Source organism: Bos taurus, chromosome 29 (assembly GCF_002263795.3).
Source record: "Bos taurus isolate L1 Dominette 01449 registration number 42190680 breed Hereford chromosome 29, ARS-UCD2.0, whole genome shotgun sequence".
Classification (NCBI taxonomy): Eukaryota; Metazoa; Chordata; class Mammalia; order Artiodactyla; family Bovidae; genus Bos; species Bos taurus.
The window spans coordinates 48,414,857-48,430,224 of NC_037356.1; positions in this window are offsets into that span (position 1 = coordinate 48,414,857).

A 15,368-nucleotide genomic window follows, 5' to 3' on the forward strand; every position below is an offset into this window, starting at 1 on the left:
GTCTCCTGACTGCGGGAGCCTCGTCTGCAGAAGGAAAAGCAGAGTAGCATCTCCGACCTGGACTCCGAGGAAGGAGGCAGGAGGCCAGGCTGGTGGAGGGCGGACCGTGACCTTCCTTCCTGACCTTCACGGTCAGCCGCGTTGCCTCTGCCATTTCCAACTCTGTCTCTGGGCAGAGCTCCGTGTGTCCCCAGCCCTCCCTGACCTTAGCACAGAAACCTCGCTGACGGCTGGCACCCCGCCCAGCCCCCGGGGCCTGTCCTCCTGTCTCTCTGTCCTGTGACACTGGGAGCTTCCTGGCAGCGGGCGCCCTGCTCTCAGCTCTCCTGGTGCCCGTCCGCCCAGCTGAGCATCTGGGGGGGCTCCTCCCCCCTCATGCTGGGCTACCTGTGCTCGTGCTTGAGCCTCATTGTCCGCGTGTCTCATCGGAAGGCGAGCTCCTGGGGGGCGGGGTGGGGGCTGTCTCCCTGGGCTGAGACCCGGATGGCTGGGAGGAGCAGCCTGACAGGCATTCGTGGGGTGCGCGGACTGGCAGATGGGTCAGCGGGTGATGGCACAAACATGGGATCCAGTGAGTCAAGGATGTGGCTGAAATGCAGCGCCACTCAGCGGGATCAGCTCAGGCTGGTTCTGGGAACTTCTGGGTCAGCCGAGGCCTGACCACCGACCTGACACCTGAGCAGGAGATGGGAGACGCGAAGGACCCAGGTGCTCAGGGCCGCCCCAGCCCATCACCAGCTTGCCACTCAACTCTCCGCTTTCGGCCAGCAAACCCCAGCGGAGGCAACTCAGGGCCAGAGGTGGGGTGGGAGCTCGGGGGAGGGTCACGGCAAGGTGTGGCCACTTCCGCAAGAGCTCAGCGTCTGGAGAAGTGATGGACACGTCCGCTCCATCCAAGGACGGCATGTGAAGAGGCTGAGAGAGGCCCCGTGTGTCCCAGCTTGACCTTGACAACCATCAGCGTGTCCGCCCCTTTCTAGTCGTGCGTGTCCTGCTGTGGATGACAAACCACCCAGCCCCCCTAGTGTTCCAGATGCAAGGAAAAGGGTCACGTGCCCCCCAACTCATAAAGCAGAGGGGGCTTCCAGGAGGAGGGTGTGCCAGTGCTGATCCCGGGACTGCCTGTGTCAGGAAGGGACTACCACCCGTGGGGGACAGTCTGAGAGGCCCCCAAACACAAGCAGAGAAGAAGAGAAAGAAAGAAGGGGGCCCCAGAGGAGGCTGAAGGCGCTGGATCCTGGGATGGGACGGGCGTGCCTAGACACGGGACAGCGGTCCGCCGGGGACAGTGGGCGAGACCAGCCACGTGACCCTCCTCCCGGGCCGGCCTTTCCTGCGGTTCCACTCAGAGCAGGTGTGGATGCTGTGAAACAGGTCAAGTTTCAGCTGGTTTTTGTTTTCTTTTTTTTCCATGTGGATAACCAGCCATTCTAATAACGTTTGTTGAAAAGGCTTCCCTTCTCCTATGAATTACATGGGCGCCTTTGCTGTAAATCCGTTGATTGTACAGGGGGGCTTTATTTCTGGACTCTGTTCTGTGTTGGTCTGTTTTTCCTTATGCCAGCATCACACTGTCTTAACTACCAGCATTAAAAATAAGTCATGAAATCAGGTGGTCTACAATATTATATTTCTTCTTCAAAATTTACATTTCCCTTAGGGTTTAGAATAAACCTGACAATTTCTTCAAAAATCTACTGAAAAAGGGACCGGGATGGCACTGAATCTATTCAATTATTCTACGAAAACTCATGGAGGGGCTTCCCTGGGGGTCCGGTGGTTAAGACTCCATGCTTCCACTGCGGGGTCGAAGTTTCCATCCCTGGTCGGGGGACTTGCTTCTGCTGCACAAGCCACGGCCAGAAACACATCATGGGTAACTGACACCTTAGCACTGTGGAGTTTTTCGATTAATAAGCATGTTCAGTTGCTAAGTCATGTCCAACTCTTTGTGATACCGTGGCTTGTAGCCCCCCACCCCCAGGCTCCTCTGTCCATGGGCTTCTGTAGACAAGAATACTGGAGTGAGTTGCTATTTCCTTCTCCAGGGGATCCTCCTGACCCTGGGATTGAACCCACATCTCTTGCACTGAAGGCAGTCTCTTGCATTGCAGGCAAATTCTTTACTGCTGAGCCACCAGGAAAGCGTGTTTTAAACCCCGCCTCCTCTCATTTAATTCAGTCTTTGACTTCTGTCACATAAGTTTGTAGTTTTCAGCATAAGTATCTTGCTCATATTTTGGGAAATTTATCCCTAGGTATTTGAAGCTTTGATGCTATGCAGAATTACCTTTTAATTTCAGTTTCCAGTTGTTTCATCTTGACTTTTTATACGATTGAATAACTCTCCTGCCAACTTTCTAAATTAGTTCTGAGTCTTTCAAAATTTTTGTTTATTTTTTTATTTATTTGGCTGTGTCCGTTCTTAGTTATAGTTCTCAGGACCTTCATCCTGCATCACGGCATTTAAACCCTTAGTGGCAGCCTGTGTGGTCTGGCTCCCTGACCAGGATCTAGTCCCCTGACCAGGAGTGAATCCCAGGCGCCCTGCATTGGGAGTGTGGAATCATAGTCCCTGGACCATAGTCGTCTTTTTGAAGTCTGCTTTAGGGTTTCCTATGTACACGATCATGTCATTTGCAAATAGAGATCATTTTACTTTTTCCTTTTATTTCTTTTTCTTCTTTTTTTGCACCGGCTAAGACTTCCCTTCAGTGTTTAATGAAAATGGTAAAAATGGCATCCCTGCCTTATTCTCAGTCTTACAGGGAAAGTGCTCAGTATTTCGCTACTAAATATGATGTTAAATATAAGTTTTTTGTATACACCCTTTGTCATACTGATACAATTGCCATCTATTCCTAATTTTCCAAAAGTTGCGTGGTTTTTTTTTTTTTTTTAATCATGAATGAGTATTGAACTTTACTGCATCTTTTTCTTCATTTATTGAGATGACCTTATGGTTTTTCTCCTTTGGGGCTTCCCCGATGGCTCAGTGGGCAAAGAATCTGCCTGCAATGCAGGAGACACATGCAGCTTCGATCCCTGGGTTGGGAAGATCACCTGGAGGAGGAAATGGCAACCCGCTCCAGTATTCTTGCCTAGAAAATCCTACAGACAGAGGAGCCGGGCTGGCTGCAGTTCATGGGCTTGCAAAGGGTCGGACACGACTGAGCGACTAAGCGCACACACACACACACACACACACACACACACACACGGCTTTTCTCCTTTAGTCTGTTACTTTGGTGAACTTCATTGATTCATTTTCCAATGCTGACCTCATAGTCCCTAGATAAACCCCACTTGGCCAGAATATATAGTCCGTTTTACATATCAATGAGTTTGACTTGCTAAACATTTGATAAGGGCATTTGCATTTACTTTCGTGGGAGATGCTGCCTCTGGCTTTTTTTCTCATAATGCCTGGAGTATCAGTTATCCCCTTCTACGCTGTAAGAATCTGGGTAAGACCAGTACTATTTCACCAGAGAAACCATCTTTCGTGGAAGGAGTGTCAAATGCAATTTCAGTTTCTTTAACAAATACAAGGCTACCCGGATTTTCTTTTTCTTCTTGCATCAGTTTTAGAAAGTCTTGTTTTTCAGGGAATTTTTCCCTTTCATCATTTGAATTGAGCATAAATGTGAATGAGCCACCTTGGAGGTGGACCCTCCAACCCCAGTCAGGACTTCAGATGTAATGACCACAGATGCCTGGTCATTACAAGACCCTGAGCCAGAACGGTCCTAGATAGGCCACTCCCCAATTCTTGACTCACAGAAGTGATGAGAGAATCAAAGCTTATCGTTTTAGGCTGCTAAAGTTTAGAGTTGTTACAAAGCCATAGATTACTAATACAATTAAGACACGTTCCTCTTTATCTCCAGTAATATCCTTCCGTCGTGTCTGACTCTTTGCAATCCTATCGGCCGTAGCCTGCCAGGCTCCTCTGTCCATGGGATTCTCCAGGCAAGAATACTGGAGTGAGTTACCCTGCCCTCCTCCAGGGAATCTTCCCAACCCAGGGATTGAACCCACATCTCTTATATCTCCTAAATAGGCAGGTGGTTCTTTACCATTAGTGCCCACTGGGAAGCCCAGCTTAGGGTCTACTTTATCTGAAATAAGCTAGCTGCCCTGGCTAGCTTGTCATTATTGTCTGAATGGCATATTTTTTCATTGCTTTCTTTCAATTTTTCTGCATCTGTGGCTCTTATAAAGAGCACATTATTGGGTAGTATTTTTTACTCCAGTGTGAAAATCTCTGCTTTTTATCCAGAGTATTTAGTCCATTTACACATACTGTTGGAGAAGGCAGTGGCACCCCACTCAAGTACTCTTGCCTGGAAAATCCCATGGACAGAGGAGCCTGGTAGGCTGCAGTCCATGGGGTCGCTAAGAGTCGGACACGACTGAGCGACTTCCCTTTCACTTTTCACTTTCATGCATTGGAGAAGGAAATGGCAACCCACTCCAGTGTTCTTGCCTGGAGAATCCCAGGGACGGGGGAGCCTGGCGGGCTGCCGTCTATGGGGTCACACAGAGTCGGACACGACTGAAGTGACTTAGCAGCAGCAGCACACGTACTACAATTACTGACGTGACTGCGTGTAACCTACCATCTTCGTACCTGCTTTCCATTTCTCACTTATGTTCATTGTCCTGTTGAGCTTCATTTCCTGTCTTCTTTTTGGCTAACCAAATCATTTTTAGTGCTCCATTTTATCTTCTCTATTGGCTTTTTAGCTACAGCTCTTTGTTTTATATTCTGGCGGTTTCTCCAGAGATGAGAATATGCCCTTTTAACTTATCACAGTGAATAGTAAACCACTCGACATACAACCTAAGGACCCTCCAACGGATGAGGCCCTTTTTCCTCCTCCAGCTCTTTGGACTATTTTTATATATTTAATTTCTACAAATGTTACGTATATCTTTACTACTCTTGCTTTGTAGAAATTAAGAACACAATATCCCTTTATGATTACCTGCACACGTATATCATTTCTAGCTCTCTTCATTTTTACTTTCAAATTTGAAGGACTTCTCTTCAGCCTGGAGAACTCCCTGTTTTCAGAAGAATGAAAAGCAGCAGGACCGGGGCCTGTGACCACGGCTGAGTCAGCAGGTCTTAGAATAGACTAAACAAAGCTATCGTGTCTGTGTCTTCCTCCCATGGGACGCCTGTAGGTGAGCACACTCCCCTCCCAGAGAAGGGGCCTCCCGGGGCTGGCACGGGGGCCCTCCCAGCAGGGAGGAGGAGTCCACAGCCCTCGGCTCTGGGCCCCCTCCCAGCCTGCAGGAGCTGAGCTCTTGCAGAGTGAATGCCTGCTTCCTGGACCTGCCGGAAAACTGCTCTGCGGTCCAGGGAGGCCCTCGGCCTGTCTGCCCTCCCTCTCTGCCCTTGTACGGAGCCCTGTCATCCCACTTGCTGGTTAATCTTTGCCAGCCAGAGCTTCCGGGGGCCCACCAGTCTGCATTTGGTCACCCTCCAGCAGCCCCAGGCGTCAAAGGGGGACTTTGAGAAGAGACCACACTCTGTGTGGAACTCCTGACAGAGGTGCTTCACGGCCTGGAGACTGCCTGGCATCCCGAACGGGCATCAGGGACCCTGCTCGCCCTGAGAGCTCATCAGCAACCACCCAGGGCAGGCCCTCGGCGGTCACGCTGGGCCAGAGGTCAGCTGCTGGGGGCCTGCGAGCCTGCAGTCAGGTACCTTTTGGGCGTTCACAGCAGTTAAACCTTAATTAGTTAACGGCAGTTACAGTTAGGAAATTTCCCTTCAAACTTCGTATTTCCGGCCTCTCCTGAACGTCAGAGGCTGGCAGAGTTCACTCGCTTTGCCCTCTGCCCACACAGGAAGGGCGGGGCAGCCTCCTTGTGGGGGTTCCTCACCGCCCCCCAGAGGGCCCCCTTCTCCACTGTCACCCTGAGCCCTGGCCACTCTATTGCATCCCTCTGTCATTTCCTAGATTGAAGAGGAAAGTGAGTGGGTCTTCTTTGCCCCCTTTTTTGGTGAAAAGTAGGGGAAAACAGACCCAAGGGACCCCCTCGCCATGAGAAAAAAAAGGAGAGAGCTTGTTTCTTTGTAAGTAGGATGAACATTCCTTTATGTATAATGTGCAAAAAAACATGTGAGACATTGAACTCTCTGCAAGGGTAAGGTTCCCACCGCCCGCGGCACCCCCACCCGACCCCGCCACAGATGGGACCCCTTCATCTTGCTGATGGAGAGATGGAGGGCCAGACAAAGTAGGGGCTCCGCCGGTCCCTCTGCTGGGCCGCAGCAGAGCCCAGCCCCTTGGACATCTGTGTGGGCACCTGTGCAGTGCTGGCCCAGACCCTGGGGGCCGCGATGAGGACGCTGGTGTCTCAGCCCCGCGGCCCCGGCCGGTGAAAGAGGCTTCCCTGCCCTCCAGCAAGCGGGCGGCAGGTGGCCTGCACCGGCCAAGTGGCCTGGAAAGATGGGCTGCAGGTGGAGGGGAGGCGGCTGCAGAGACGCTGATGAAGGGCGTTCTGCGGCTTCCAGAGGGGACTCCCCAGCCTCTTCAGAGAGACAGGGAGCAGGGAGCAGACAGACGGAGAGGTCTCTGTGCCTCATGCATTGAGGAGCAGCGAGCAAGGCCAGTCTGGGGCTTGCGCCTCGTTAGCAGCTCAGTAGGAGATCTCTCAGCACCTGTGCACTGGGAGAAGGCCAACCCCTCCCAGAGCAGCCTTTCGGGATCAAATTGGAGGACGGGGTTCACTCCAGGCTCAAAAACATTGCCTCCGCCTTCTCCATGGGGCCTGAAATTCCACCATTAACATCACACTTTGGGGGTGAAGGGTCATACATATTGACTTGTCTAATTAGGGAGGGAAATAGCAGAGTGGAGCTGGCTCCCACTGCCAGGGTGCGACCAGGGTTGGCCAGAAAACATGGAATGGAGTGAGCAGGTTTTCAGGATTCTATATGGCCCCTGATTATATATGGCCAGGCTAGGAGGAAGTAGGGAACCAGTAGGCCTCCAGGGCCAGAGGCACCACCTCATGCCAGGTGCCTGCACAGCATTTCTTTCTATTGTTTTAAAATATCATCATTACCACCACCACCACCATCACCACCATCACCATGATCACCACCACCACCACCGTCATCACCACCACCACCACCATCACCACCACAATCATCACCACCACCATCACCACCACCATCACCGTCATCACCCTCACCATCATTACCACCACCACCACCACCAGCACCACCACCACCATCACCACCATCATCACCACCACCATCACCACCACCACCATCATCACCACCAGCACCACCACCACCATCACCACCACCACCACCACCACCATCACCACCACCAGCACCACCACCACCACCATCACCACCACCATCACCACCACCACCATCACCACCACCACCACCACCACCATCATCACCACCAGCACCACCACCACCATCACCACCACCAGCACCACCACCATCATCACCACCATCACCACCACCATCACCACCACCACCACCATCACCACCACCATCACCACCACCACCATCACCACCACCACCATCACCACCACCATCACCACCACCATCACCACCAGCACCACCACCACCATCACCACCACCACTACCACCACCATCACCACCACCACCACCATCACCACCATCACCACCGTCACCACCATCACCACCACCACCACCACCACCATCACCACCAGCACCACCACCACCATCACCACCACCATCACCGTCATCACCCTCACCATCATTACCACCACCACCACCACCAGCACCACCACCATCACCACCACCATCACCACCACCATCACCACCACCACCACCACCACCACCATCATCACCACCAGCACCACCACCACCATCACCATCACCACCACCACCATCACCATCATCACCACCAGCACCACCACCACCATCACCACCACCAGCACCACCACCATCATCACCACCACCATCACCACCACCAGCACCACCACCACCACCATCACCACCACCATCACCACCACCACCATCACCACCTCCATCACCACCACCATCACCACCAGCACCACCACCACCATCACCACCACCACTACCACCACCATCACCACCACCACCACCGTCACCACCATCACCACCGTCACCACCATCACCACCACCACCACCACCACCGTCATCACCACCATCACCACCAGCACCACCACCACCATCACCACCACCACTACCACCACCACCACCACCACCACCACCACCACCACCATCACCACCGTCACCACCATCACCACCATCACCACCACCACCACCACCGTCATCACCACCGTCATCACCATCATAACCACCACCATAACCACCATCACCACCACCATCACCATCACCACCACCATCACCGTCATCACCCTCACCATCATTACCATCATCACCACCACCACCACCACAATCACCACCATCACCACCACCACCATCATCACCACCATCACCGTCATCACCCTCACCACCATCACCACCATCACCACCACCATCATCACCACCACCATCACCACCACAATCACCACCACCATCACCACCACCATCACCACCATCATCACTATCACCACCACCACCACCACCATCACCATCACCACCATCACCACCACCACCACCATCACTACCATCACCACCATCACCACCACCACCACCACCATCACCACCACCACCACCATCACCACCACCACTATCGCCGCCACCACCATCATCACCACAATCACCATCACCACCATCACCACCACCACCGTCATCACCATCATAACCACCACCATGACCACCACCACCACCACCATAACCACCATCACCACCACCACTACCACCACCATCACCACCACCACCACCGTCACCACCATCACCACCACCACCACCACCACCGTCATCACCCTCACCATCATTACCATCACCACCACCACCACCACCACAATCACCACCATCACCACCACCACCATCATCACCACCATCACCGTCATCACCCTCACCACCATCACCACCATCACCACCATCACCACCACCATCACCACCACCATCATCACCACCACCATCACCACCACAATCACCACCACCATCACCACCATCATCACTATCACCACCACCACCACCACCATCACCATCACCACCATCACCACCACCACCACCATCACTACCATCACCACCATCACCACCACCACCACCACCATCACCACCACCATCACCACCACCACTATCGCCGCCACCACCATCATCACCACAATCACCATCACCACCATCACCACCACCACCGTCATCACCATCATAACCACCACCATGACCACCACCACCACCACCATCACCACCATCACCACCACCACCACCATCACCACCATCACCACCGTCACCACCATCACCACCACCACCACCACCACCGTCATCACCACCATCACCACCAGCACCACCACCACCATCACCACCACCACCACCACCAGCACCACCATCACCACCACCACCACCACCACCACCACCACCACCATCACCACCGTCACCACCATCACCACCATCACCACCGTTACCACCAGCACCACCACCACCACCACCACCATCACCACCATCACCACCAGCACCACCACCACCATCACCACCACCACCACCACCACCACCACCATCACCACCATCACCACCAGCACCACCACCACCATCACCACCATCACCACCACCACCACCACCATCACCACCACCACCACCATCACCACCACCACTATCGCCGCCACCACCATCATCACCACAATCACCGTCACCACCACCACCACCACCATCACCACCATCACCACCACCACCGTCATCACCATCATAACCACCACCATGACCACCACCACCACCATAACCACCATCACCACCACCATCACCACCACCACCACCACCATCACCATCACCACCACCATCACCATCACCATTACCACCACCACCATGCTCATCATCATCATTCCTCATCCTCCTCCTCAAGACATCCCCAACTCCCTGCCAAAGACAAAGGAAGGCAGAAGGAAGAGAGCCACCCCACACCTCCTCCATGCTCCCAGCTCAGCTCACAGAGCCTACACCCACCTCCGTGCCTCTTGGCTCCCTCCATCTCCTCATGCACACACTCAGCCTCCTTCATCAGACAGGTCCCAGGTTCCCCAGAGCTGACCTCAGCAGTCTCTAAATTGTACCCTGACACCAGCCTTCTCTGCAGGTATGCACACCTGTCTGCAAACTCAGGTGAGCGTGGGGCTCAGGAGCTCTGTTCCTAAGTTGGTGCTGGCTGTGTTGGGCACAGTGAATAGCAGAGATGGAGGAGGGGCTGCCAGAGAAGAGAAAGAGGGAGGGGAGGAAGCAGGGAGGGAGAGAGGGAGGGGCTGACATCTGAAGAACAGATCAAATTCTCACTAGATCCCAGGGGAAGCCTTGGGCCACTTGCAAAATTCCATCGGTCAGCGGGGCTGCTGACCAGACGTGGTGGCTCTGCTCTTGTCCAACCCAGGAGCTGGGGGCCAAACCCGTTCCTCAGAACTGTTTGGACTGCACCTCCTCCCTGGGGGGGGGGCGCACTGGAGATGGTCCAAATGCCCCACCTGGTGACTGTGACACCTGAAAATGGGCAGGACAGGTGAGCATCTCTGAGGTGGGGACAGTGCTACCTAGTATATGCTACCAGCTGTCATGGTCTGGGCAGGGCTGGCTACCCACCTGTCCTGTGATGCCAGGGGTCCTGCAGACCAGCCTGGAGCCTCCCATCCCACCCCCAACCACAGAAGCTTCTGCAGGCCAAGGTCTAGGGGCTGAGGGCCTTCACCAGAGTCTGTCCTGGGTCTTGAGAGGCCACTTTGCAGCCAGAGGCACAGAGAGGCTAAGGGACCTACCTGGCAGGTGGTGGGTGTATCGACAAAGCCCAGGCCATGGACCTGCAGGGCGGCCTCCCTCCATTTCTGAGTGGTAAGTTGGGCAAAGGGTCCAAGGGTCATGTGTATAAGTCCCTGTAGGGCAGAGTCAGAGGGGCATTCTGGCTGCCCAGGCCACCCCTCTGAACCTACTCCCTTAACGCCCTGAATCCTGCAGCTGTAGGCCACTTGGGGCTAGCAGCAGAGCTGAGCGTGTGAAGGAGAGGCTGGCACCCCAGTGGCAGAGGCCAGACAGGGCTAAAGATGGCCTTGCTGACACATCCCAGTGTCTGTCCCACTGCCCTCCTCCCCGGCCTCCCAGGAGACACCTGTCCTCCCCCCAGACCCCAGGGGTCACCAATGTCCCACTGCCCTTCTCCCAGGACCCCAGGGGTCACCTGCATCCCACTGCCCTGCCCCCTAGGCCCCAGGGGTCACCTATGTCCCACTGCCCTTCTCCCAGGACCCCAGGGGTCACCTGCATCCCACTGCCCTGCCCCCCAGGCCCCAGGGGTCACTTACCTCCCACTGCCCTGCCCCCCAGGCCCCAGGGATCACCTGTGTCCCACTGCCCTCCTCCCCAGACCCCAGGGGTCACCTGTGTCCCACTGCCCTCCTCCCCGGCCCCCACGAAGAATCACCTGTGTGTAGGGAACCTGCAGCTCTCCCAACCCAGCTTCCAAAAGCAGGCTTGTCAGCACTTGCTCCTGCAATGCTGTAGGCAGGGGGCGGGGTGAGCAGGACCTGCAGGGCAGGGTGGGGGAAGCAGGGTGAGCAGGGCTGGGCTGGGCGGGAGCTGGCTACTCGGGGGAGTGGAGAATGACACTGGAACATAGGGAGCTGGGACTGAATTCGCTGTGCCTCACACTTGCTGTGTGACCCCAGGCTGTCGCTCAGCCTCTCTGTGCCTCAGTTTCTGCCCTGGAGAAAGAAGCCACAGGAGGTCACAGCGGGGATCTTCTGGTGTTGTGTGATGACCCGTCTACCTCCCACTGTCATCTCGAAGCAAACCTGCCAACGGGGAGGTGCGGCTGCCTCGGGGTGTTAAGTAACACCCCAGCCTGCTCCTCAGACCGCAGCCAAGTGGCTGGACCCAGATCCTCCTGGCGCCCGAGGCGGCTGCTGCAGCCGGTCCTGCTGGTGGCAGCTGGGGGCTGGAGGGGACGGCTGCAGGCTCTGGAGAGGCGCATGCGGGACGGCCGGTCCTCTCCGCACCCCCGGGGGGCGCCCGTCCTGCAGTGCCCGCCGGCCCTCACTGGGCAGCCTGCCACACCTGTCCACGGCCCCTCCGGACACCGCTTGGACACTCCCCTGGAGAGTCTGCCAGCTCCGGACCTGCAGGGTCCTCGTCAAGAAGAGCCTGTGCTGGGGGCGGCCAGGGTCCGAGGGGTCAGCTGAGCCCTCTGCTGGGCTAGTGTACCACCCCGCCCCGCTGCCCACCCCACCTCCCCCCGAGGGGCGGAGCGGCAGAGCTCAGTGGAAACTCCAGGGGCCCAGCCTGGAGGAGGGAGCCAGCCCGCCGCGCCCGGATGCCCTGCTGCACGGTGAGTGAGGGCCGCCCACCTGGGGGGGCCGCCGCGCTTTGGGGGCTGAAGGGAATGTCTGGGGCACTCAGGGAGGGGCCGGGGAGCAGCAGTTTTTCTGACTTCCCCCAGGTCCCCGGAAGGGGCAGGGGTGGGCCAGGGGGCTGACACACCGGCCGGGTGGGGTTGGCTCTGCCCCCGCTCCCCCCCTCCCCCCGCCCCGTCCCCAGACACGCCCCTCAGTGGGAGCCGGGCAGGTGGGTCCCAGGGCACCCCGGGCAGTACTGCATTGCACCCACGCCTGGGCCTCTGCGTCCCTTCCCCCCACCCCACCCCTGGGGGCAGCTCCAGCCAGCGCCTCGTGGAGGAGCAGCCAGACAGGGTGGGCGCTTTGGGACTTGCGAGCCCTGTAGGGCCACTTCTGAAGATCCCTGTGTCCCGTCAGAGCCTCAGACTTCTGGCTTCTTTCCCCACCACGGTTTCTTTCTTAAAAACCAGACTTCAGAGGAGGGTATCTGTGAATTTCTGAGCTAACGTCACGCTGGCAGGGTGGAGGATAAAGCTGAGAGATGCTCAGGGTGTGACGGAGGACACGGATGCAACCTGGGGTGCAGACGGGGTTCCTGCAGCAGAAGTGGGGTCGGCAGGGCTCAGCTCCCCGTCCCCAGCCTGTGTGTGCACCAGGCACCTGGGGAGCTCAGCGCCTTTGCCCCTGGGGGCTCCGAGGTCAGGGGGGGCCTGGCCACCGCAGCATTGTCTCCTCCAGTGTTTACATAATGTAAGGAGGCGGCAGCCCAGGGCCTGTGGTCCAGACCCTGGGTGAGGAAGGCTCTGTTGGTGTGGCAGGGCAGGAGCAGCTGGCTCGGGACCCCAGGAGAGCCCCGGAGCTGGATGCAGGGCTGCTCTAGACTGGGCTAGCTGACCAAATTGGCCAGCATGGAGGACTCAGGGAGGCAGAGGTGATGGTCACGGAGCCTGGGTTCAAGTCCCTGCTTCTCCCCAGCTGCATGTCCCTGGGCAAGGGCCTGCCTTCTGCCTCTGCTCCCTTTGTCCATCTGAGAGGTTAATAATCGTGCCCGCCTTGCCACCACTTTGGTGAGAATGAAATAAGCTCCCGGGTGTGGGGTGGCTGGCATGGTGTAACACCAGGCCATAGGTGTGTTGTTAGTTGTTGCCACTAAAAATTTAACTGAACGTTCGTTAATTTTGATGTTGCATTTTCCTATTCATCTTTGGAGAGCCAACAAATTCATTTTAGTCTCAGATAAGTATGTACCTCTTGAAAGGCTGTGCCCACAGGTCTGGCAGCAAGAAGTTCCGTGGCTTGGGCTGTGGGTGGGAGGGGTTGGGGGAGGGCAGCGAGCTCCATAAACAGAGGGCAGTGGGGCTGGGAGGCTGTCCCTGTGGGTGGGGACCACCGGCCCTGCAGCAGCCAGCCCCGGGTCTGAGCCTCCCACCCCCCAGGGACCCCCCGCCCCAGGTCAGTAGGGGAGGCACTCAGACCTGCCGCAGACCAGCCCCACCGCAGGTCTGCTCAGCTCCAGGTGCCCCGCAGGGAGCCCTGGGCTGGGGCCCTCCCAGGAGACGTCTGCCAGTCCTGGAGGCTGGCCGTGACCTCTGTCCCTCGGGGGCCCTTGGCAACTGGTTCCTCAACGTCCCACTGCCTCCGGCTGACTCTCAGGCTGACTCCTCCAGGCGGCAGAGAGGGTGAAGAGAGGAATAGTAATTGGGCCAAAGGAAATAGCCAAACATTCGCTCCTCAAGCTCTCCTCCTGCAGCCAAGGAAGGCGGGGAGGGAGACTCTGAGCCCACAGCCCCTGGACCCCACTCCTGGGCAGGGCTGCAGGGGAGCAGGCTCCCCTGGGGTCCCCACATGCTGGGCCTCTCCCTGCGAGGAGGGCCCCCAGGGCCACAAGAGACGCCCCTCCAGAGGTCTGATTGAAGCCATTGGCTGGTGATTTTGGGCGAAAGACCCTCTTTTCCTAAAAGGAAACCCGAGGTGATGGGGTGGGGAGGGGGCGCCTGGGAGCTGCCGGGAGCCAGGACAGGGTGGTGACTGCAGCTGGGCTGGTGAGTCGGGGCGGAGCATGGCTGCTAGGGGTTGGGGCCCTGAGGGGGCTGGGCAGCTCCAAACAAGCCTCTTGGCTGGGTTTCTGCCGTCCTTCTCAAGGAGCCCCCACAGAGCCCCCAGGCCCACGTGGGTCCCTGGGCTGGACAGCCCTCGTGCACTGTCCCTGATCCCTCGACTTCACCAGCCTTGCTGTGCTCCTCCCCCAAACCAGACCCTTACCGCTCCCACCCTTCCCGCCCTGCAGCACCACCTGGGATCACCCCCCTCCTCACATTCCCCCTGGGTAAGGCCAGGGCAGGAGCAAGGATGCCCCAGAGCCAGCCGGCCAGAGGGGCCCGCTCGGTTCCCCGGGGCCCAGGGTGACCAGGTGTGTCTGCAGCCCTCTGGGCCTTCATCTCCAGCCAGCAAGTGTCACACCGCAGCTGGCTGAGTCAGGAGCCAGCATCCTCTGGCTGGCAGTCCTCGGCTGGCCCACAATTTGTCCTTGTCACATACTTGTCCATCCTCCAGAGCCCTATGCACCCCGGGAACCCACGGCCCCCGTCCAGCCCCTCAGGCCTCCCTGAACCAACGTCCTCTCGGCTCCTCCTCCAGGCCTGGGGGAGCTCTGAGGACTGACTCAGCAGGAGGGCAGCTCCCTTGGCAGAGGAGAAGCCCCCACCTCAGTGACAGAGCCATCTGAGATCCACCCTGTCCTTACCAGGCTCGGGCCAAGCATTAGCAGACAGGGTGCCCTGGATCCCGAGAGAGACCCAAATCCCTTCTCTGACCAGCAGCTCATCGGTCCAGCCCGAATATGCTCACCAGACATTTCCAGGCATCATTCTGTGAAACCTCCCTGGGGATCCAGGATACCCCCAACCTCACCCCTCCCCCACCCCCACCAC